Genomic DNA, 25923 nt, shown 5'->3' on the forward strand with positions numbered 1-25923 from the left:
TATTATATTAAAATTTTATGGCTTCTTAATGAGATAATTTTGAAGCGTTTCTGTTTTCAATTTATTTTCGTTATAACATACCTTTAGTATCATCATGCATACGATCATGTTACAAAAAGTAGTTAATTTTGTTTTATAAATTAACAATTATTATTTTACAACCGGCCGCCTGCCTGACATCAACGCTCTATGACAATGCTAATGTTGCCAATCATTGCATCGTACTACAAACGCAGTAGGATTTGGAATAGCTCTATTCTAGGGCGGAACCACACACCTCATAACTGAGCATGTATTTATACATAAAATAAATATAATTACTAGTATTATGAAACATAAAGATATTGTTGCGCACGAGCAGATCCAAGTGTCAGATAAATATGAAATCAGAGCAACTTAGCATAAAACCATTTCTCATACAGTTAGATCAAACATCTAACTGACCAGTCGAGCAAGCTGTTAGTTGTAATCCTGACGGTTTAATATCGATCGATGTATTTGTGGATAACTGATATAGGGTGGTAAACATATGAGGGACATACTAAAGTTCATATTTAATATTTATTTATTATGCTTTACTTATATACATAATAAATCACGTTACACTCTATTCGAGTGTATTAACTGCTAACACTCGTGTCAGATTTTATTCCAGTCGCCCTAAAGGCATCTGACATGACTTTTACGATTCCTACTTCAGAAATGCAAGTAACTAAATTACTTTTATTTTTAAATATAATGATGTGAACTCACCTTTTCCTAACTCATCCCGAAGTCTGTTGAAATAAGGACTGTATCCACCTCCCCGAAGAGTGTACCTTAAACAGAACAAATACTTAGTTGTTATGATGTTTTTTTAATGTCAAAAGTTTTTCTGAGGGTGACCTTTGACCAGCAGGTTATAAATAATAATAGGCCCTAAATTTTGAAACCCTACGTCCCCAACAAACCTCATTGGTCTACAAAACGTTTATTAAACTAGCTTTTGCCCGCGGCTTCGCCCACGTGAATTTCATAGCAAAATCTCAGTACCGTACGGACGTTGATATCCCGTACCGTTTCCTACATATTGTGCCATCATGTTTTTTGCAATGTGTCCCGTCCTGTTTCCCACTGTGTGTACTCCCACTCCCGCTTTCTGCAATGCGTGCCGTCCCATTTTCCAGTACGTTTTACGTCCCGGTTTTCTTATTAACCGCTAACGTAAATTAAACATTGTTTCGTATTTACTATTACTGTTATTTACTACAAAAAGTAAGTGTGCCAATTTTTAGCTTTTTATCTTGAAAATTGTATTAAGTCCCTCAAAATCTTTCACCTCCCTTTTGAAGGATTAATTTTCAGAAAAATCTGAAACACGTATTCATAACTTTGTTGTAAACAACCAAAATCCAAATTTTCAAGTCACTAACTTCAACGGTGTAGAATTTCGAGTACATTTCGAGTGATGCGCGTTCAGACAGACAGACAGACAGACACAGACAGACAGACAAAAATTTCCAAAACTATATTTTCGTCATCTATATCAGTAACTAAGTATATTCCATGAAGAATTTAAAAAATATATCCGATGTACTAATTTGACCTTTCTTCAATTTTCTTATATGTATTGATTGTGATCGAAATATTAATTATTTCACTCTAATTGTTGAATGATCCTAATCACGAGTGGTTACCATCCCAAAGCAGTAAACACACTTGCATTTGACCTGAGAAAAAGTCAACAACAAATTATAACAAACAAAAACTGAAATCTCTATCCGCTTAAATAAAATAGCCAATTCAAATAATCACTGTAATAAAAATTGTTCCCATAGCTACTTCGATTTGCTTTGAGTTCACCGAGGATTCTCACTGGCCAGTGATTGTGTGCGGATAATTTTGAAAAACGAATAAAAAAATGCATGAACAAAGGGGCCGCCGCTTTGGCGAAATTCGCAGATTACCGGGGCATCCGATAAACCAATATCGAATGTAGTGATGCTGCTGTGAATTGGTCATTAAGCTTGTAATGTGTGTTATTTTACGAATACACATGTAAGTGCTGTTTTGTGTTGTTTGTGTACTGTATGAATAACTAAATATGTTATAATTTCAAGAGCACTTTTTACCTATGAACAGTTTCTACCTACATATTTTATTCTGAACACTGACGTGTTTTAAAAACTTCAAATACGCACTTAAACGACGACTTTACTCAATCAAATAGCACGAACAAAATTCTATCAACCACCAACAGTAATCTCAATAATACACTAACCTTTATTTATTTACAATTCAAAAGTAGAAAGTCAAATTTGAGCTATTGACTATGTCGGAGCCAATTAAACCGAGTTCCAGTCACAATAAGAGAATTATCGAACAATTAATTACGAATATTCGGATCCAATAAAGTATGGGCCAAAGCGCGCGACGTCAGTATACGAGACAAAGTGTCAAGATGAAAGGAGCCGCTGCGATTGTCGCGCATTGTATCGTCACTCGTTAGTCGCATTATCGTACCAAGATTTATTTTAACGATTAAGTTTGTGGCGCAATTTGTGAAGGGAAGCGGTTTTATTGAATTCAAGAAGTAAAATATTATATGCATTTATATTTTTGATAACGAAGGCAAATGAGCGAGCAGTGGGGACTTTGAAAAAATGATGATTATGACTAGGGTTGCCAGGACAGACCAGCCAGTTTGGTCGGACATTTGGGGAAAAAGGCCGGACACCCTACATTATCAATAATGCTGACACGAAAACCTCAAGGATTTCGTTTCAGATTGATACGACAAAAAGATTGTACTCGTATGCAAATTTCTAGCGTTTTTTATTATTTACCAAAACTCTTCCTAAATTCTAATAAAATTTAATAAAATTGATTGCCCGTTCTCTCGTAAATATTTCGTATCTCAAGACTCGATTTATCTAGAAAGCCTAAGAAAAGCTGGACCAGCCGGACACCGTCTGTTTTGTCCGGACACTCAATCAAAAAAACCTATGTCCGGCTTTATCTGGATGCCTGGCAACGCCAATTATGACAGTGTTCTGTCATAATTATCGTTCATTTTAATTAAACAAAGACAAAAACTGTATGATTTTGGTGTATTTTTTGATTTGAGTCAAGAAACAACGAACGAAACGACAACGAACAAATGAGTTTTAATTGGATGTCAACGCGGATTAAAATATTTTACTAGATTGTATTCAATTAATAAATGTTGGCGTAGCGCTAAAGTAAAAAATTCAAAATTTCAGATTCGTGACTCTGAAATCCTGAAGCGGCCCAACGAATATAGATATTTATACGAATATAGATTATAAAATAAAAAATTAATAATTTTAAATATATTACATAAAAATATGTTCTTACGAATCTTACCAATATTTTGAATACTATAGCGGACTACTATGGCAGTAAGTACAATAAATGTAATCGTTACCGCTTCTTAATTGTGCCACATCCAATTTCAACGATTAACGCTTATAGCCCGAGTCATTAAGCCACAATTGGCTTTGCAACTTTACAATTTCTATATGCAGCCTGTATTGTTTTACCGAACAATAGACTCTAAATAAATTATGGTAAGAACGCCCGATTGAGACACTAGAGATAAATGCCAAATTAACAAAACAATGTTCAGTGCATTGTAGCTGTTATAATTAGCTGCGTTAGCGATCAGAATTGTTTGCACTTATAAAGATTTTAATGTCAAAAGTTGTATACATGATGCCATTTCCATTTGCTAAAATTGTGCTTTTGTGTATAATGTAAGTTTATTAATGTTGATTTTAGTAAGTTGAGAATAAAATCTACTTATTATTTACAAATACTCTATTATATATATTTTAATTAATTTATAATGCAGATTATCTGCATTAAGTCGAAAAAGGATGAAGTTAAGGTTCATTTTTAAATGTACAATTTGATCTAAAATATACATTTAAAAATGAACTTCATCCTTTTTCGACTCCAAAAACATAGGAGGTTTACAATATCGCGCGATATTTTTTAAAAGTATATAACTCGATTATTACAAATTGTGCACACTGGTTCACTTGTTATGGATATTACTAAAAAAAAAAAACTGTAAGTAACAAAGTTATGGCGCTATTGTTCAAAATTCGAATGCCATTCTAAATAAAGAGAGTCACAAACTGCTTCATTTAAAGACTCCGAAAAAGCCTCAAGTATTTAGTGCTGTCCTTGTGTAGTCGTAGTCATGGAGATAATAACGTATTGTTACATTTTATTACTTATCATTATGGCTCCTAATTAATACTTTTAATTTTCATGTGATTTTTATATTTGTAGCCGGATAGTGCTTTAATGAGAAAGAAGAAATACAGTAAATTCTTAAATTTAAAATTAGAAAAAATAATGGTCATATCGCTGTGTAGCTGTATGATGATAAATACAACTTTTTTAAATTACATAATATTAAATCATACTTCCTAACTATTTATTATTATATTATTCCTAACTATATATTATATATTACTTTATTACATATAAAAATTTACATAATACACATATATATATATATATATATATATATATATATATATATATATATATATATAGTTCGTCTTCGTCAGCGATTAAAACGTTGACATCTAGGTATTGTATCTACATAAATCGAGGTCCACTCCACATATCTATACTAATATTATATTATTATATTGTTGTTTCCTTGTCCTTCCTTCCCGTCAAAACAGAGCATTATATTGAGGTGATTTTTGGTGTGGAGATAAGTTGAACGATGGAAAGCGACAGGAATGTTTGCATCTCACTTTAAATTGAACATAAAAAATGATGTGTGAAGTAATTAATTAGCTCTTTATTGTACAGTACACAATAAAAACAAAGACACAAATTAATAATAATAAATATTGTTAGTACAATTGACTCAGGATGGTTGGAAACCATTCTATGAATCTGTCTGCTACAATGTTATATTATGATCCAAAAGATATTATAAAATGCACGTCACGTCCATCTATAAACACATTATAAAGATCTATAGGATCCAATGCTAATTTATAAACGAATAACCTTATTTATCTTATCTAATACATGTTTCAAAGCATATTAGCTGCCATAATAATTTCTACTTATCAGAGTTTTCCCATAAGACTGTTTATAGGAATTTAAAGATACTTTAAACCACTTAAAGTTTTATTCACGAATTATTTGCTTGCGGCTTCGCCCGCGTTAATTTTCCGGGATAAAAGGATACTCTTCAGCTTTATTATAGTAATATTGAAATGATTGTCAAATCAAAATCAAATCATTTATTCAGAAATTAAGCCTTCACAGGCACTTTTTCACGTCATATTCTAAATTAAATGGTATTTACCAAAGCTACAAACTACTAGCATTTTGTTTGTCATTTATATTGAAGTATTACGTCTAGTCTATGTAGAATAAAAATTGTAAGAAACAACAATGGTAAGCCCTTCTGGCATGATAGGGACCAATACTGTTCAACTGAGTTTCTTTCGGCATTTCTTCTCAGCAGTGGTCGTTTCGAAATTCCTGTAGTTTGTAGCTTGTGAGAAATAACTATTTAATATAAAAATTAAAGTGAAAAAGTTCCTGTGAAGGTCTAATTTCTGTATATAAAAAAAAAGAATCCATACCAAAAATTTGTAACGTGAAAGTGTGTTTGTCATTCTTTCACGTCAAAACGGAGTATTGGATTTAAGTGACTATTTATAGGGAGATAGTCGGGAAGTCACATCAGCTACTTTTAGTTGCGAACGGACTCGCGGACACCAACTACTTGTAATTATAAATAAACAACCGCATGTAACTCATCAACATTGGTTCATTCAATTACAAGGGGCACCAGCTCAAAATGGAAACAGAATGAGTTTTTCCATTGATGGAAACTTTCAAAAATCTATTTCCTGTCTGGACGCGCTTCCGGCCAATGGCGTCGGGTGTTTCCGGTGCCGGGGTCCATTATTTTGTTTGTAATTACTTTTTGTTCGCATTGTTTTTTATGATACCTATAGCTTGTCAATTAATCATTTTAGGTATCGAATTTATTTATTACTAGATATTGCCCGGGGTTTCGCTCCCATGGGAAAGTTGAGATAAAGCCTAAAGTAATCTTCGATAACCTAAGTTTGGTACCTTTCTAAAGTGAAAGAATTTTTCAAATCGGTTCGGTAGTTTCGGAGATTACCCTCCTCAAACATACAGACTCAAAAACGCTTACCTATTTATAATAAAGTATAGATAATGAATAGTATTGATATAGTGATTGACTGTTTGCATATGCGCAGTGTAGTTCTCGCCTTAGCCTTCCGATGGCCAACATGGCAACAATAACAGTTTCTAGATAAATAAATAAATAAATATATTAGGACAAATCACACAGATTGAGCTAGCCCTAAAGTAAGTACGAGACTTGTGTTATGGGATACTAACTCAACGATACTATATTTTATAACAAATACATATATAGATAAACATCCAAGACCCGGGCCAGTCAGAAAAAGATCATTTTCCATCATGACCCGACCGGGGATCGAACCCGGGACCTCTCGGTTCAGTGGCAAGCACTTTACCACTGCGGCACCGAGGTCATCATAAATAAATACGTGTCTGTTATATAGTCTACATAAAAAAATAAATAAAATTGTGTCGTGTGCACAATATCTTATATGGCATTCGCCTAATATATATAATCGAGGGTTGGAGTCAGACAAGCGGCCGGTCCTATAGGCCGGTCCAACCGCGATGAACTACAAATACTTGAGGAAGAGAAAGATACTTATAAATAAAGCCAACCAATTCTTAAACACCTTTTCAATCTTATTCTAAATAGAATTTACAGTAAAATCCCGTTTTGCATATTAAAATGGTTAATTTTAACTGCCTGATAAAGTCGAGAGTTTATTTACGACTTTTGCAACCTGTCGCTCATGTTCATTTTATAGCACATTGTAATAAAATTTGTCTTAAGATACATTTTGATGAGACGAGAAAGAACTTTGATGGACGCAGGATTAGTCACTTTATTTATTTATTTCAAATTTATCTTTCATCATTTGTTTGGCAACTCAGTCTTTTCATGGATTTTAATATTTTGCCAATAGATATAAATGCACATTTGTTATATTACAAACTTAATTTTATACGTACGTACTATAAAAGTTGATTCCCGCTGTCAGATCTTTAAAGCTACGCAACGGATTTTGATGCGGGTTTTTTGAATAGATAGTGTGATTCCTGAGGATGGTTTATGTGTATAATTTATTACGGTTTTCCTGAGCGAAGCCGGGACGGGCCGCTAATTAAAGCATGTACTAGTAATCTATAACAGTTATAAATATGAAACTAGGTACGTTTGTTTGTACTTCTTTCACGTAAAAACAGGCGTTATTTGTTTTTGTGGAGAAAATTGAAAGGGTGGCGATTGACAATAGTAGCCACTATTTGCCGCGGACAGAGTCGCGGACGACAGCTGGTAGTGTGAATGTTTTAGTAGGACCACTAAATTACAACTCGTAACACTGAATCGTAAACAACATGCTAATTTACGCTTTCAAATAGAAGACAATATTTAAAAATATGATATGCAACAAATGAGTGTTTAGGGAATAACACGCAACATGAGAACATTAAAAACTTTTTGACAGAGTTATTAATTTTTCTCCAAAAACGAGAACCATACAAATATCGTGTGAAGTTTGACAAATTCGTTGTTAGAATTATAATTTTTTACTTGTATCTAATCGATCGAATGATCAATATGTACCGATTTGTTATCGTAAGCGTTTTGGCTTATACAGGTAGTCGGTAAAATTAATTAACTATGCGTTTCTATTGGAACTTTTATTCGAAAACTTAAAAAAAAACATATACAACCTGTTTATTTCCATATCGGATTTCGAATACCTAAGGCCACCATCTTTCATAGCGTCATAAACATTATTTTTAACAATTTGTATGATAAATACTGTTAACCTACTGCGTAAGTATGCTAAGGAAATTATTTAATTAGGGACCCCCTATCGCTGGTATTGATTATACATTTGTTTTACATGACTATAGGTTAGTTTTTCTGTTAAAATATTTTTGAGCTTCGCGTCGGTTAGTTGGGAGATTGAGTGGGAGATCTCTATAAATTGGTTTTATTAAAATCAGAGACAAAGTAAAATGGATTAATTCGTTGAGTTTCTCACATGAAGCGTGGTGCCCACGGGCGGTCAGCTGTTTAACAGCGATATGAATTGTTGGTTATTATTCTGATGAGTATTCAATATCATGACAGTGATAAAATTGAGGTTATAATTAGATGAGATCATATCATTTTTAGAATTTTTTAATTAGTTTCTTGCGTAATCTGTTTCATATAACATTGCAGCCTTTTTATTTATTTCGATTTATAATATTAGAACATATCCTTATATTAATTACTTTCGAGTTTATTATATTTTGTCTACGTCCAATGAACATTTTCATTTTCAACATAGACATTTATATAAAATATTTAGTAATATTATGTTAAGAATGATTAAGGACTCTCTGACATAAGTATTTGCTAACCATTGTAACCTAACAATGTATGTTTTTAAGGTGTGTTGCACAAGTCCTCTTTGACCTGCGCAGAAAAGAGCAAAGCACGCCATTTTGCCTAAACTTTGACGTTAATTTTAAGATACTCGTCGCTGAACGAGTATCTTTAAATTAACGTCAAAGTTCACTGGTGCAACTCACAGTTATTTAACGAAATCTGTGTGAAAGAATGTAAAAAAAATGTCAATAATTATCTGTTTACATAAATTAAAATTGTTATAATGTTATTGCCATTGCCTAAGATAAATAGTTATAGAGAAATATGTTTAAAAAAACAATCATCCTTTGCCACTAGGTACATTATTAGCCAACTAAATAAAAGAGCCTTGCCATTACAATATAAGACAACTAAATTAAATAGTAGTCAAAAACTAAATTATACCTTTCCAATGTTTTAGTTAATATATGCAAATGAATGCTAATGGCTGTGTTAAAGGGTGTTTCTAATAGTTAATTTGATTCATTATGCATCTAATGCAGTCCTGAGATCGCAAAGGTCGACAGTACCATTTGGCGTAACACCGGAGACTGATCGGAGAGGTGTTGTGTGATAATTAAGAATTTGTATGAAAAGGGTCTTCTTCGTAGTCGTATTCTTCACGGCTGAGGGTCGTGGTCATTACGTGGAATGAAACACACACAACCACTTTCTTGGCATTAGCTGGCATTACACATACCCCGGGCTTCGCGGTGTCACAACCCGGAATGCAACCGGGAACACGCGGAGATGAGACAAAGGGATAAGAGATATTATTATTGCGAAATTTTGTATCCTTGTTGATTATGACCTCAAATTTTATGTAAGTAGTTCCAAAGTTTCTTATGAAAATTAGGTATTTTATTATTTGTATTTATTGTAAATGTAAGCAGTGACCAAAATCTCACACGTTGCATCACTGTATAATAACCGGGTATTAATTTTTCTTTTCGTTGATACAATGAAAACAGAAATTACACGCAGCGGGAACGCATTTATAAACTACTTATAACGCACATAAATCCCATTTAGGTATCCACAATTTATGTAAACTAAACTTATTAGTATAGCCCATACAATAACCACTATCTATAATAACGTGTTCCGTTAATGCATGAGATATATTAACGACACCAGTCGTAAACATTATGCCGAGTTCACATTAGAACTATGACAAATTAATTCTTTATCTTCACAGAAACAGACTAAAATCAATTTTCCTCGGGTCAGCGCCCTACCTTATCTAAGGTCACATAAGTTATGCATAAATACATTATAAATTATCCATCTTCAAAATTTTCTCATACTACAATTTTCTATTTAATATTTTGAATGGTCTTTATTGGAGTGTAAATAAGGGCTATTTTGCGTTGGACCCTGTCCATCGGCGGTTTTGTATTAACATGGTTAAGGGCAGACAGGCGGGCGCGGAATTAGTTTGTGAATATTTCAAATGCAATCTCTACTAAAGTTCCTATTGTTCTCGACAGTGCCATCGCCACGGATGATGCTCTACTTTGTTTCTTTTTTTATTTTATTGTAATAAATTAGAATTTGAAAGCAAGTTGATATAAATAAAATTTGGAAATGCATTAAAGAAAGGACATTTATTTATTAAGGTGTTAAAAATGTGTCATGTCGTAGAAATAGGTAAAATAAATAAATATGTACCTAAAATATTATCTGAGGCAAAAATTAGAAATTCTAATTAGGTAAATAACTAAGCGGGATTAAATCCCCATATGTAATTAATAAACATTCAGAAAAACTTGATCTACATTGCAATTTTTTCCTACCACTCTGTCTATTCTTGTTGGATAACTACTTTAAAAACCAAAAACTAGATCTCATTTTTAAATTTCACTAATAGTATATAATCTTGAATTTTGCCACAGGTTATAATATCAGCGACGCCATTAAAACTGTATTAATTATCTCAATTTGTGGAATAAATGTCTTGATATCACAGCTTGCTCCGAGCTTCTGAATAATAAAGTAGATGTAAATGACATTAATAAGGATTTGCCCGCTACCTAATATTCCAGAAACAAATATTTATTACAACATTAAACACATCGCTACGACATAATGATATTAAAGCAAAAAACAATATCATTAAATTATCATAAATGACAATTTTATATCTGTTCATAGTTGCCAAAAATATAAATTTATGCTTTTCACTAATAAAATTATGCCTAATGTAAATAACATATAATAATCATGGATTTTGTCACAAGAATATTCTGCAGAATATTCGCTTTTAATATAAAAAAGCCAACAAAATTGATAATTGAAACATATATTTTTTTAAAGTTTTAAAAAAGATATTTTAAATACATTTAATGTTACTTGAGTAAATTATAGTTAAACTCTGCCACTTGCAATGCCATATTTTTATTAATTTTGTTGGCTTTTTGCTGCAATTTAATAATATCTTGGTACGTGGTTATAAAATGTAACTTCATTTATTGTTAATAGCCAATCTATAAATAAACTCTAGTTTCCAACAATAGGGACATTAAAAGTAGCTGATGATGAAGCTTGCCGCACGCAGCAACCACGAGAAACTAGATCATCACCAAAACGTATGTCGGCGGAAGATGTATTATTACCAATAATATACGTTTCGACATACGTTTTGGTGATGATCTAGTTTCTCGTGGTTGCTTTAAGTTTGATAGTCAACGATGATGGAGAGTAGCCTGTAGTTTAGCGTTGATGATCTCACGACTGTCTATAATACCTCTTTGCTTATTCCCATTCGGTCTTGAGTCACATTGTACTTAACAAGTTTCACGTTCCACATTACCTAGTGGTGTCTCCATACAGGCTGCGAGGGAAGACAACGCATAGTTTTGAAATAGAGTTACACTCAATACGAGCCAAGTACGCAAGTCAACAACTTGTCACTGCGTTGTGGTCCGCTAAAAACAAACAACAATAGAGGCCTCTCTCCATACAATATCCTTTGTCAACCTTTTTATCAGACCGGCGGCACAGAGAAACCCGTGGAAACTACTATTGTACACGTTTGATTATTTGTATCATTGAGCATTAATAAGTAAAAATAGTAGTACCACATTCATCTAATCTTGAAGTACCTACATAAAGACCACCTGTGTAGGGGTTTTGCCATAGGACGTCAAATCCACTCTATCTTGAAGGCTTTCGACAAAGTGAATCATATACTAAAGTAGTATATATAGTAGGAGGCGTGTTTGTTACAAAGTAACAAACACGCCTCCTATAATATTCTCGTTAGTAGCTTTCTATCATTGCTTCTATCTTTTTATTATAAATAGTTTTGAATTTCGACAAGAATAAAAACACTCCAATGACAAGAACATTTCGTAAATTAGTCTGTTTTAGAAGTTATTTCAAAATCAGCGTTCTTAAACAAAGTGCCTAGTTTGGTGAAGTTTATTGACTCAAAAAGAAGGCGTGAATTTTAACACCTCACAAAACAACTTCTTGATCTTTTATCAATAATTCAAAACTCAACATCGAGATAGATGCTATAGAAATTTTAGAGCAGATAAATCGCAGATGTTTAAATCTGTTCATATGTCTTTCTAATTCGCTAGAATAATTTGTGAAATAAATTCTTGTCTTAACAATGATATTTCAACTAAAACAGCTGAAGAAATAACAGAAGATTAATATAGATTTTATAACAATGTTTTATGCAAACAAGACATGAAAGTGAATGGACAATCCTAATGATAGTATGATAATGTTAGATAAATCAAAGATCTTAAACTTGTAGATGTGTGTCAAGGTCACGCTCATATGAGAACAGGTTGCTCTGTGACAGCCAGTAGAAATCAACATTTGCATAATCTTTATTTAATTGTCTTTGTACGTATTGAGGTTGATTTCTAAACCACTTCTGTTATAGAAAAGTGTTTTAGAAGTTTTTTGTTATCTCAAGACAAGAATGTAGATATAAATGTTAGCTAAATGGATATGCTAATCGCTAAATTAAGAATAAATCAGATCAGGTAAAAAAGAACGAACTAAAACTGTAGCACATTGTCAAATAAATATAGTAAAAATGGAACATCTGTCTTTGTTTTCAATTAAAATGGAAATTATTTTGCAATCGATTAATATGCATATTTAGTTGAAATCAAATATGACAGTGCATATTTATAAACATACTATTGAAACGATAGCAATAAATAACCTAAATGATAAATCATACAGCCCACATTAAACTTAATCAGACATACACGACCGCTAGGCCATATTATAAATATTGTACTACTATCGCAAATAAATTATTGTAAACACAAAATCACATCAACGGTTTCTGTGCGAACACTTCAGCTTAGATCTGGCGCAAGCATTCAAGCCTTTCAAGTGGACGCAAGTGCATATTGTTGCATTTCCATCATCGTAAACGGCCGTATCATTACCATCTTCTTCATTCAAAACTTTATCTTATTGTTTATCAGTTAAGGTTGAATTTTCATCGCTAAAATTTCCGGCTTTAGGATGTTTATCAAAAACTATTGGTCCATTGTTGCGAAAAATTGATTTACGTATTACATCTGTTAGAGCGAAGCGGTGTGGTATAATATTATTATTGTCGTTAGTTATGTTTGTGGGATGTTGGATGTAGGGCTATACAGGTGCGAATAAGCTTGGAATTTAGTAGCTAACTGTAGAGGGGAAAAAGGGTACTAGGAGCGTGGGATTGAAACCGGACTTGGAGCGAAAGTAACCGTGGATGAGACAAACGTATATGATGCTTCGGTTTCATACTGTTACATTAGACTAGATATATTATACAGATATAAATATTTATTTGTTTTTCATAGGTGTAACTTCTTTGTAATTCAAATAAGAATATACATTAGAAAACAAAGTCTGCAAGTTAGATAGTATGACATTAATAATATTGAATTGGCTGATGTGGATTGATTGGGATGTGGATGGTTTACAAGAGGAGACATATCAGGTTTGAGTGCGAAGTAGTAGCACATCATAGAATTTGTCCTGAGTTTCGTAGTTCCTGGTGGCTACTTTGTAGTGTAATAGTAACAAGTAGAGGCAATTATATTATCATGGTTAAGCAAACAAAGCGTAAGCCAGTAAAATATATCATTTTATGGATGAAAAAGTTTTCAGATACAAAATAAAATAAGTAAAAAAGGAAACTGTTGTTATGAGTAATTTAGATTTATTTATTTATAAACCAAAACTTTAAAAAATCTAATATACAAATTGTTCTTAACAAAATTTCAATCAGTAATCATGACGACCTCTATATATACCTGCTACAGGTGTTGCTTGCAGCGTCAGTCAAAGTCAAGGTGGTGTATGGGAGTGTGCTTGCCATAATTCTAGGTCAATGGTGAGTACCCTGCAGGTTATGATTATTGAGCTCTCAAGCTAGAAAATATATGGCTTAACTTGTGATCCTAACTTAATGATGACTTTAAGAAGGAGTGGGATTTTGTCTGAGCTATTCGATTTTGACCGATTCAAAAGTATAGAAACATTACTTTATGACTATTTTTGTGATTCGAGTGATGATAATCTATCAGTAAGGTAAGAAGTCGATAAGCGTGTAAATGGTCTGTCAAACAGGGATGCCGATGAAGTGCGAAGTGGAGATAATTGTAGGAAAACAAACGATGATTGTAGGAGACTCCGACTTCCTCCGGCTGAGGAAGAAACTAAATAAACGCAGATGAGCGAGTAGGTAACAATTATAAATTGGACGTAGAAAGACATACATATTTTTTTACGAAAACCAGTGTAGTAATTGTGTTATTACTGTAGTTTGGGAAAGCCATCCTAAAATATCGTACGGGACTATCCTTGTTAATTTTAGAAGACCCCAGTAATAAAGTCTATATAATATCCAACGGGACATCGAACAAACAACAATTACGTCACGATTGTACTCGCACGGACTCGATTAATTATCGATACCCGTCAAATCGAGTGCCAGGCGACAAGCAATCGATCATCGTTTTGACTGCAGAGGCGCCGAACTGATCGATTGTTCTTTATATCTAGTCTCGAATGAATTAAAAATGGATTGTTTTACTACATGTGTGTAGTTGTGTGAGTGATGGGAGAGTGACGAAAGAGTAATGGGTTGGCTCGCCGGATCTTGTAGGGTTCCCAGATATTTATTTTGAGCTAAATCGTTTATCAGTTCGATCGTTTTTGTATCATATGAGATTAAAACGTAATCTGCTGAAATCGATGTCAATCTCAACTCAACAAAAAAAAACATTATCTTTTTTCAATCCATGGACTGAACTGCCCACTAATATTTAGAAATATCCAATCAAATAGTAGTATATGACAATCTGTGATCAGAAAATAATATTATGTTCTAACTGATCTCTATATTAAACAAGCGGTCCATCCGCGCTTCGCTCGGGCAAAACCAAAATATATTATTCACCTAACCTTTCTCAGGAATAACACTATCTATTAGTGAAAATCCGTGTAGTAGTTTTGTTTGTGTTTATTGCAAACAGACAGACAGACGCAGAGGAGGATTTGTTTTTATATTCTAGGACATAATATCCTTAAACAAGGATATTTATCCTTAAAAAGGATATATATCCTAAAACATTATAATATAATTTTTAAGAATACAAGGATGATCCTCTTGAACCATAAATAAATACCGTGAGACTCAATAAGAAATGTTTGAAAATATGTTTTCGTAAACTATTATTAGAGGAAGTGAAACTGCTGGCGTGAAAACTACACTAGTTAAAAAAAAAATATCTTTAAAATATCAATATTGACCTCAAAAATAACCGTTGTCGCCGCGCAGTCTCCTCTAAAATTTACCGTTGCGCGGGTTTTTTATTTGTTACTTTGTAGACCGCTACTAAATATGTTACTAAAGACCCGTTTTATATAATTAATGGAAGTTTTTCCTCAAGTCCAGACGTTGCACGTCAAAAGGCAATTCGGAAGTGACGTCACCAAAATAAAAGAAGCACTCATGTTCCTCTCTATTTAAAAAAAATGGATATTTCAACACGTTTTGTCATCTTTAACACTGATAATAATAATGTTCTCTAAAAAACAAAGGTAATCATTAAAATCATGGAGATTGTAATAAACTATTTAGGTATTTATTGATCAACATCTAATTTTCTACATCATTCGTTTCATTATTGTTGTTTTTATTTATTGAAATAGCTAATAGTAAATCAATCCAATTGCTTTAAATCATTTATGAAATAATTTAATTGTCTTACTCAATTATGTTGGTTGTAGTAAAAATAAAGATGTTTTTACATCAATATCCGCTATAATAAAAGTACCTAGCTTCCTTATGAGTAAGTAAAGCAAAGGGTGAAGTGAAAATACATATTTAGTATCCATCCATATACATGAATATCATACCATAAATGATCATAATTTTATTAATTTCCATTCGTGAAATGACCTCATTTTTGGAATGACCTCACCAAGACATATCAAGTTTTGTTGGGAATTTTCAACTTTTTGGTAAATTAAACATCGTTTTCCATTTTTAAATCCATATATAATCCAGCTGCAATGATTTATTTTTCCATATAATTGCTATATCTACATGTCTAACAGATTGTGTTAGTAAGTACTCTTGTAAGCGACGTGCGCATTATACCGAAACATAGCATACGCAGTTGTGGAACTACGACTTTATTAAGTGGAGTGACTTGTATTGCATTATACACTTGTAGTGATGAAATCGTTAAGATGCTCAATAGCTCATGTGGTTTTTGACTTGCTATTTTAAAGGCCAACTTGTGGCTTTCTTAATAACTCGAAATTACACATATGTCTATTTTAATGTGATCATTTTCTGTTTGTCAAAAATTTATAATTTTTAACTTTTTTTTATATAAAAAACTTTCTGAAACATATTGTAAATCGATAAACTAACTTCTGGATAGATATGCCTCTATTCAACACTTAGGAAACACAATTTTTATCGCTATCTGTTCGATATGAGACTTTCAGATACTTTATCAATAAGCAATGAAATAGTCCCCTGTCTTAAATTTAGGACATTATGATTTAAACATTTGGACGCGATTAATTTAGTAATCATATTGTTCAGATCCGACAGGAGAAGGAAAAAACTATCATATGAAATTTGATGCACTACTTTGATGCAATACTTCACTAATATAATAAATGCGAAAGTTGGTTTCTTTTTTTAGTAGTATTTCTGGACGCAATTTATGACAAATCCTTGACTACATTTTGTATATTGACAATCTATAATTCTACCCAATAAAGTCCATTATCGACCATTACCTATGTATCACAATCTCCTGAAGTATTTATTAATTTTTGTTATTAATTAAAAGTAATTGATAAAAACGGTGCCAATAGTGGGCCGGGAGCGCCTTCATAATATTCCAGTGTTAAAAATTAAAAAAAAAATATGTATAACCTCAGCTTCTACAAAAAAGATATCAATTATACAAATATGTAATAGATAAAGATCAGTAATCGTGCGATTTAACGCCTAACCTAACCTCAAAACTGCTCGTCACTGATTGCTATCGATCGTCTGACACCAGACCAATAAATATTGCTAATCATAACAATCAATTAGAAGATTGCAAGATCGCCCTGGTACACTTTCAGATTAACGTAGAGTTAAACGAATTTTAGACGCGGCAGTCTATGTAACACCCGACGACAGAAAGCGTTATAAATTTAACGTGTCTGTATCTGTCTGTGTCTGTCCGTGGCATCGTAGCGACCAAACGGCTGAACCGATTTTGATTTAGATTTTTTTACGTATTATTTAGTTTCACCAATCATGTCTGTAATCAAATGTTGGAGGATTTTATATATTTTTGCCTGTCCTAGAGAGTTGAATTATCCACGTCGCGCTTCAGTCTCCATGGCAATGCGTTATTAGCCATGATCTCTCTGATGGTACACCCAATGAAGGAACTCCTCAACGATTTACAGCACGGACATGTCTTCTTTTTTGACGACAATAAAAGCTTGTAGAAAAAATGTGTTGTTTAAATCTTTCTATGAAGAGTTTAGATATCTCTTTTATAAGGCATAGAAAATTTTATATTTTGATTGCTAATTTTCTGTTGAGTATTGGAAAATCTATTCTAGTTTAAATTAAATAAAAGTAAAGCTGGATTTACGATGAAATTTCAAAAATGTGTTGTCTACAGTTCTCAGTCAGCTATCGTAGATTTCTATCCAGGAACTTACAACATCTGACCATATCGATTTTAATGCTTGCTATCACCATAAAATGCGCTGAATGACGTCATCCTACTTTCTTCATGTAATTAAAGCGCATCCTCTTTCGTGCGAAGGGTCATGCCGCAGAAGGCCAATTTCGCAAAACGGCATAGAGAAAAAATTCGTTACTTTCGCATAATGTCATTTTCTCCTAACGTCATTTTAGCACAATGTCATTTTCGCAAAACATCATTTTCACAGTGTCATACATGTTTTTGTAGAAATTGTAGTATTATTACTGTTTGTACTAACACAACAGCGGTTCGTAACGGCTTCGCTTGCGTTATACCATAAAAAACCTATGTTACACCTGAATGTTTCGTCTGTCTCTTTGCTAAATTTCATATAAATCGGTCTAGTAGTTTTCGAGTTTATTCATTACAAACAAAAATACAAACTTATTTTATAATATTAGTATAGATAATCAGAATTACATCAGTTTTTCAAATGTTATAATTAGCACTGTTATTCTCAAGAGAGACCTGAGTTGAACGAATTATATTCTGCGAAAATGTCATTTTCCAAATGTGACGTTCTGCGTCAGGACCGTGCAAAGTCAGGTTTCTGTCCAGTGTACCTATAAGAATTGTTAGCTGAATAGGTAAGAAAATGGAGGTCAATGTTCCCAACGGCTGGTGATTCCAGTTTCACTGGCGAGTCTGACTTTAGATAATGCTAATTATTTTATTTATACACTGGTCTTGTCAATAGACAATCAGTTGCCTTTCTTTTTGAGTCTTAATTATTTATTTTCTTGGCTTATCGCTTTGTCAAACATATTTTTTATCAAACATTGTTTTTTTTTCATTATAGATTAGTCTTGCTCTTGGTAGATTTTCGTTCTTTTGCTCAAAACTTATTATAAATGATCATTGTTCGCATACTAAGAAACTTAACGCGATTAATCCTATACCTGATTTTAAGTTAGACCATCCGCTATAAATTTGTGAAAACCGCATCAAATTCCATACAGTAATTTTTGCGGGATGCGTAACTAACAGACAGACAAAAATTATATTTAAAAAATGTTTTGGCTTTATTAGTCCTATAAAGACTCACAAACAAAGACAAATAATTATCTTTAATATCTCCTATGTCATTTTGCCCATTTACCTTTTTATTATAATGTTACATTATGTGTAAGTTTTGACTCGCTCTTATTTGATATTTAGTGACGATCGTAGTCCTTTGTTTAGTTGATTTGAAAAATATCTTTTTTTCTAAAATATATTTTATTATGTCATCTTATCAATAAAAAGATTCACAGTAAATAAACGATTGATGTATTTAAGTCATGTAAAATCATATTAATCAAATTGTCTGCTCTAGTCGCACTTAACTCTGGATGGCAAAACAAAAACTACAGTTATTTAACTTCTCAACTGATTGTTTAAGCTTTCGTAACCAGCGTTACACTATGATCAACAATTAGAGATCGATGATCGAGGCGTTGGGGTATGGAGATCAATATTACTTGTATTTGTTGTATGTACCCATAATACCGTCATTTGTTTCATTGAAGACTAGCTGCGCTCCGGGGCTTCGCTCCCGTGGGATAAAAGTACCCTATGTTTTATTCCAGGTTATATTATAACCGTTTACCAAATTTCTGACAATCCGTCCAGTAGATTCATATTCATCATACATACAAACTTTCGCATTTATAATATTAGTAGAATTGTAATATTAATTTGACGCACTACTGAGGTAAAATATGTAGTGCGATTCTCCCTTTAACACTTTCGCGGATGCATCACTCTGTTTATGGCAGTTACCATAAATCTTTTCTTGTGTCTCGTCGTGCGTTCACAAAATCGAAATACGAAAATTTGCACAGTATAACATTTGAACAGTTGAGCATGTACGTAAACAAATAACTGAGGTTTTTAACTACACTTAAGTTCAAAGATGACGTTCCCAATAGATAGTAAAAAATACACAATTAGTTATACGTAAAAATCGCCACGCTAAGGTCAACTAGATACTTATCGACCGTCTTGACTCGCATCAAGTGTTCACATTGCGGTAGATTTTTTAAATTACTTCACTCATTTTGATGTGTCATGTCACAGATGGTTTTTGCCCGGGCATAAACATTTGTGCTTATAGAACCCGGGCACAATTTTTGCGCATGGTTCCGACCTAGAATTAGACCATTCCATGTACTCCCGGGATGTCGAACGAAGCGACCAAAGGGCACATAGATTAGGCTGATAGGCAACAACAGCATTCCCAAAGAGAGATAATGTCAAACAAGCGGTCGGTCGTAAAATCACAGCCTAATCTTACAAAAATAAGGATATATTTTTTACGCCGACCCCGAACTTCGTGGCGTCACAGCCCCAAACGCTACGCAAACAAGAATATGAAGTGAACCCAGGCGTACCTATATAGCTACATCGATAAAAAGAATTTACAATAAGTATCACGTCTTTATTCCTCACGGAGTAACGCGAAAACGTTTAGTTGTATAGCATATTGTATAGGCTTATTGGTAGAATCGAGATTAAATAAGCCATCGCCTATGAGAAGAATCTCCAGTCCAAAAAACTGAGCAAAAACTTTTATGTCTAGGCCTAAACCCACCTCTGTCATTACTGTGTGGCGACTCGCACGGATGTATTCGACTTCAAGATTTATAATCTTTTAAAACACAAGTAACATGATTTACTGTAAAATGTATTATTTAAAAAAATATTCGTTTCGTATTTATCATACTATTTAGTTTGTTCAACATTTATTTCGATAAACTTTGTATGCACAGAATACCTAACCATTGATATTATAACAATAAAAAACCTTCACACGGTCTTATACAGAGACTATTATTAGAAGCGGCCAAAACTGGTATTATCTGATTTTCCGTGGGTACATCGATGGACTATTAATAACTTTTTGAATAGAAACATCAACTGTCAATCATTGGTGAGGAATTAACGCGTGTTTGATTGCAATAGAGGAAATCTTATGGCATATCTTGTAAATATTTAAGGCGTGTGTCTACCGATTTGGAAGATAACTACGCTACACGTTTGCTTAACATTATTATGTTAACTTTGACACTAAGTTAATAAAGCTATTTATTAACTATTATTATTATTTATTAGCTATTTATTTATTAAAACCATTGTATGATTTTAGATGTCATTGTAACTATAATTTATTGCGTGATAAATAAACAAAATAAAATAAAAAATTATAAGAATTATTTCATAGTTTTAAAAATATCTGAAAAACTATATGTCTAAATCAATATTCACTGCAATTCAGTCTGAAATGTTGAGACCAAAATATTTTTTTAATTCTGCAAGTTGAAGTAGAACTATCGTCTTTTGAAAAATATGGTAGAGACCTAATTTTATTGTCCACGTGGCACAAGAAAAATGAGATGATTTCATGTCAAAAAGTCCTTTATAAGTTCCCTATAATTATCTAATTGTTAAGAACAAATATATATTTATTAAGGAAAAAAAAACATTATTTGGTTATAACAATAGATATATGTAGGAACTTCGAGCTATAGATTCTGAAGAATAGCTACGTTATAGCATAGCTCACAGAATTAGCTATAGAATGGCGCCTTTACGGGGCAGTCCACGTGATAATTTATTTCACTGACTCGGAAACTATTAACATCGAGTTCGATTAATGCTGTGAAAATTTGATTAATCTAATGTAGAACATGATTGGTTGACGCTTCCATGAATCTGTTCTCACAGTTCGAGTCTTATTGATGAGGTGATTTTCTGCGCCAAAGGTTAGTTGGAAATATAAAGATGATAGTAATAGCTCCAATATTATATTTATGTATACGACAGCTGCTCAAAATCTTTTCTAATTATTTTTGACTTGATGTTGCCCGGGGCTTCGCTCCCGTGGAACTTTTGAGATAAAATATAGCCTATAGTAATCGTTGATAATGTACCTTTCTAATAGTGAAAGATTTTTTTAAATCGGTTCGGTAGTTTCGGCAATTACCAATACTCATAAACGCTACTTCTTTGTAATAATAGTATAGAAATAGGTACTTTGACAGTTTTATTTTTCGTCATGCTAACGGGCACCCTATTTTAGGGCAATATTTTTTCGTGGGAAGGGCTTTAAGATTTGTAATGTTTTTGTATGTCTACATTTTTTAAAGCAAATAGGTACATATATGATATACTTTATGCAATGTTAACAATATTTAAACTGAATATTTTCCCACATCCATTACGACGCGTGCGCACATTTGCACCCGTCAGATTTAACACAATAATATCACTCACTCAATAATATAACTCAGATTTTTTTCATCTCATTTAATATTTTTAAAATCAACAATAGTAGTCAAAATCACGACAATACCTCATCTAACCCACTGTACGTGACCCCTAACCCTCTAAACTAACAATGAATATTTGAAGGTCCATCAAATCCCTTTTTTTTAGTATAAAAATAACATTAACTCTTTAACAGGTAAAACTTAAGTAATCAAATGAAATAAAAAAAATGGTAAGAATATTTTGTTAAAAAATAATAATGCATATCGATTCAGCGTTTTTTTTTCTTACACAATAGACGAAAGTCAATATAAGTACCCTATAAGTCACGACAATAAGTAACATCTTGCTTCACTTGCAACCGGATGTTCAGTCCAAAGTGTCCGAAAATCCAATATTACAGCCCATTCTAAACCCAATTGAAACGAGCGGTCAACGTACATTTCTTAATTTTAACAGGGTAGTGTTGCTTCAAGACAACAGAATAAGCAATGTATGTCGTACAGTATTAAACGTTATTTGGACGTTTTGAGACCGTAACCAATTTCAGCCCGTAGTCAATTGACCTTTACACTGATTTATTGTAATAGTGATCTAACCCAGCGGTCGATTCTCATGATAACGCGCAATTAATTGAAATACGCTTACGTATAATGATACGTAAAGTAATGTGTTTGGACCATTTCGTGATTGCTTCATAGTCGGCAAAGAATTTCACATGCTGAAGTAGTCAGCCCGATCCTGGTTACTTAAATGAGTTTTTTCAATTATTTTTTTCCTAGCAGTGGTTGTTTGGAAATGCATTTATAAGAAATCCATACTAACATTATAAATGCGAAAGTCTGTCTGTCTGTTCCGCACGGCTAAACCGGTGGACTGATTTCGATGAAATTTGGTATGTTCACACATACTACAGGGGATGATATTTTGTATGATAATCATGTGTTTCAATTTCACGCGACAAAAGCGAGTAAGTATTATATAAGCCCGTAAAGATGTATGATTGTCCGTCTTTGATTGTCTTGCACACATCCAAAATGAAAATTCGGGTCAAATTCACCTGTTTTCCATCTAACATTAGGAAGTGTTGGTGGTCATCCACAAGTAGTCAACAAATACTTAACATTACTGGCCATTGGTTTCAATTACGAAACAGATAATACAATGACTGGCAAACAATTGTCAACTTTGTTAACTGTGCTGTGAGAAGACCGTAGATGAAAAGTAAGGGAGAGTAACTGGCGGATGCGGCAATTGCCATTCAAGAAAAAAAAAGTACTCGGGTACATGCAAGTTTATATTTCAAAGTAATATGTTGATTTTTAGTTATGTTCCTATTATCAAAATTAAACATAAACTTGATTATGATATGAAAAATATATATAAATTATACATTTTTGTAAAGTGAAGTATGACACAGGTAAGAATAAATTCTGGGATATCTTAAAGGCATTGGACGCACGAAAATATTTTCAACATGCTTTTAAAAGGCGTCGCAATAGAACATCCGTGAACACATACACGAAGTCTCCGTGAGACTTCGTGTATGTGTTCACACTTCAGCGCTTGTTTTTATAACGCTATTTATATTTTTAAGGCATTTTAAATGCTGATCAGTAAGTGAAATGTCGATTATAAATATATATAATCGAATGTAATATTTAAGCTTCACCGTAGAGAGTTTATTCCGCGCTCGTGTGAATAACTATTTATTCATTTTACTCATTAATTACGCGTAATAGTACATTATTATACCGAAATTTTAAGAGAGTCGACGCCCGAAGCACAGTTAATTTCCTGATTTATTTTTAATTTTAACTGTTTTATTTTTCAACTGCCATATCCAAAATTCTTCCAGCATCGGAGTACTTGTATGAATATTCTCGCTTGTACAGTAAACATCGGACGCTAATCAAATAAGAAAACGGTGTGTGTCCGAATGGCGGTGGTCCCAGCCTATAGTCTATTGGTCCATTGTACCGACCATAGACACAGCATTATCTATATACATATGTGCGGACCACCGAAGTGTCGCATTGTGTTCGCTGGCTTTTGTTACAAAATTAACTGCTTGCCGCGAATTGTGAGGTTATGCAATTGTATTCGAACGTTATAGCAGTTGTAGGTATGAGGAAATCTAAAATTCCCTCGTGGATAATTTTTGTTAGACTTTCGATTCTGAAAATATTCATTGTGTTGCTGAATTCACATCATATTAATCCGATTTGGATGAGGTAAATGGGCGCTCGGATATGAGAGAAAAATAAAAAGGATAATCTGAATCGTGTTCTAAATCTTTGTCTGTACATTCAAAACTGAAAATAATTTTGTATCTGGCTAGAATTTCAGACAGTTTACTCTGTCGTTCATCGTCGTGTTTTCCCGCTTCGCGTTCAATTTTTTTAAGATTCAGCTGTGACTGTATATAAACAGGCAGCTTGCTTGACGTTATATCTCCTTGTTATTATCTTAATCGGCTAGTACGATATCCATGGGCCATATTCTAGGGCGGAATCACACGCCAGTTCGAGCGTACAAGAACTCAAGAAGTATTCTAGGCACTTGACAGTAAAATATCAGAAAGTCCTCAATATTCAACTAATTGAAGACAAACAATTCCTCAATGCGCAGCCCACTTCGCAAACACACACAAAACACACAGTTACACACCCACACATATGTAACAACAAAAACTGTACAACTTCAAAAGAGGTCAAAACGTATTGTCTAGCTACAAAAAGTTCAAGTCGTGGCCAGTGTTACTTGACCTTTTAGCGTAAACTTTGATATGTGTATAGATGTATATTTATAATATTAGACAGCGGCCCCAACCCGACTTCACTCCGGTAAAACTATAATAAATATCGCATTTAAACCTTGAATCACACTTTTTGACATAAAAAAAATTGTTGAAGTCACCCTAAAAAATATATACAAACACAATTCTAGAGAATCAGTCAATTTTACAGAATGATCTTCCTACGCCGGACAATGATATATCAGCAATTAATTTATTCCCCATATAATTTTATGTATACAAAACCTGCTAAATGTCATCTTCAGTACTCAATCTTTTATAATTACATTGTATTGCACAATAGCTCGGTTCTCAGATCAAATTACACTGGTGTTTTAAAACCGAAGTCAGAGGTTAAGCATTATCTTATGTTAATGCATGGCCGGCGTAAATCAATTATGTTCGACCCGCTGAGGTCGCGCCGGGGAAATTGCGATTTTACACCTTCTCGTGTTATGTAAGCGCCTTGGGCTATATTTTGACTTTGGACTATTTTCGACTGAGCTACTTTTAAAATAAATAAAAATAAATATATTGGGACAAATCACACAGATTGAGCTAGTCCCAAAGTAAGTTCGAGACTTGTGTTATGGGATACTAACTCAACGATACTATATTTTATAATAAATACATATATAAATAAACATCCAAGACCCGGGCCAATCAGAAAAAGATCATTTTCCATCATGACCCGACCGGGGATCGAACCCGGGACCTCTCGGTTCAGTGGCAAGAACCTTACCACTGCGCCACCGAGGTTGTCGGGGAGTTGTTGTTGTTCGGGGAGAACATCGTGACAAAATTATTTAATAACTGTTGAAAAGAAATCTTCTGTGTCACTCTAGTGTTACAAATATATGGCAACCCTAGTTTACATTACAGGATGTTGTTTTGTTAAGTATGATATACGTGCAAATGGTCTGACAAGATGCGAAGTGGAGGATATAAGATAGGAAAGCGGACCCTGGGCTCTGACGCTTAATGGCTGCGGAAGAAACCGAAAAACGCCGAGATAAGAGAAAGACTCCCCGAGGATTTACTCCCGTATGAACATC

At 33.2% G+C, this 25923-nt stretch overlaps 1 protein-coding gene across 1 annotated transcript in view; it reads right to left on the reverse strand.

Moving 5' to 3' along the window:
• The window catches only part of Sox102F, a 234207-nt gene that overhangs the window by 163817 nt on the left and 44467 nt on the right, over nt 1-25923 (reverse strand). The window contains exon 2 of the mRNA XM_053760217.2: nt 754-818. The gene's annotated coding sequence lies outside the window, so the exon portion shown is untranslated. The remainder of the gene's footprint in view (nt 1-753; nt 819-25923) is intronic.

Source organism: Plodia interpunctella, chromosome 20, assembly GCF_027563975.2.
Source record: "Plodia interpunctella isolate USDA-ARS_2022_Savannah chromosome 20, ilPloInte3.2, whole genome shotgun sequence".
Taxonomy (NCBI): Eukaryota; Metazoa; Arthropoda; class Insecta; order Lepidoptera; family Pyralidae; genus Plodia; species Plodia interpunctella.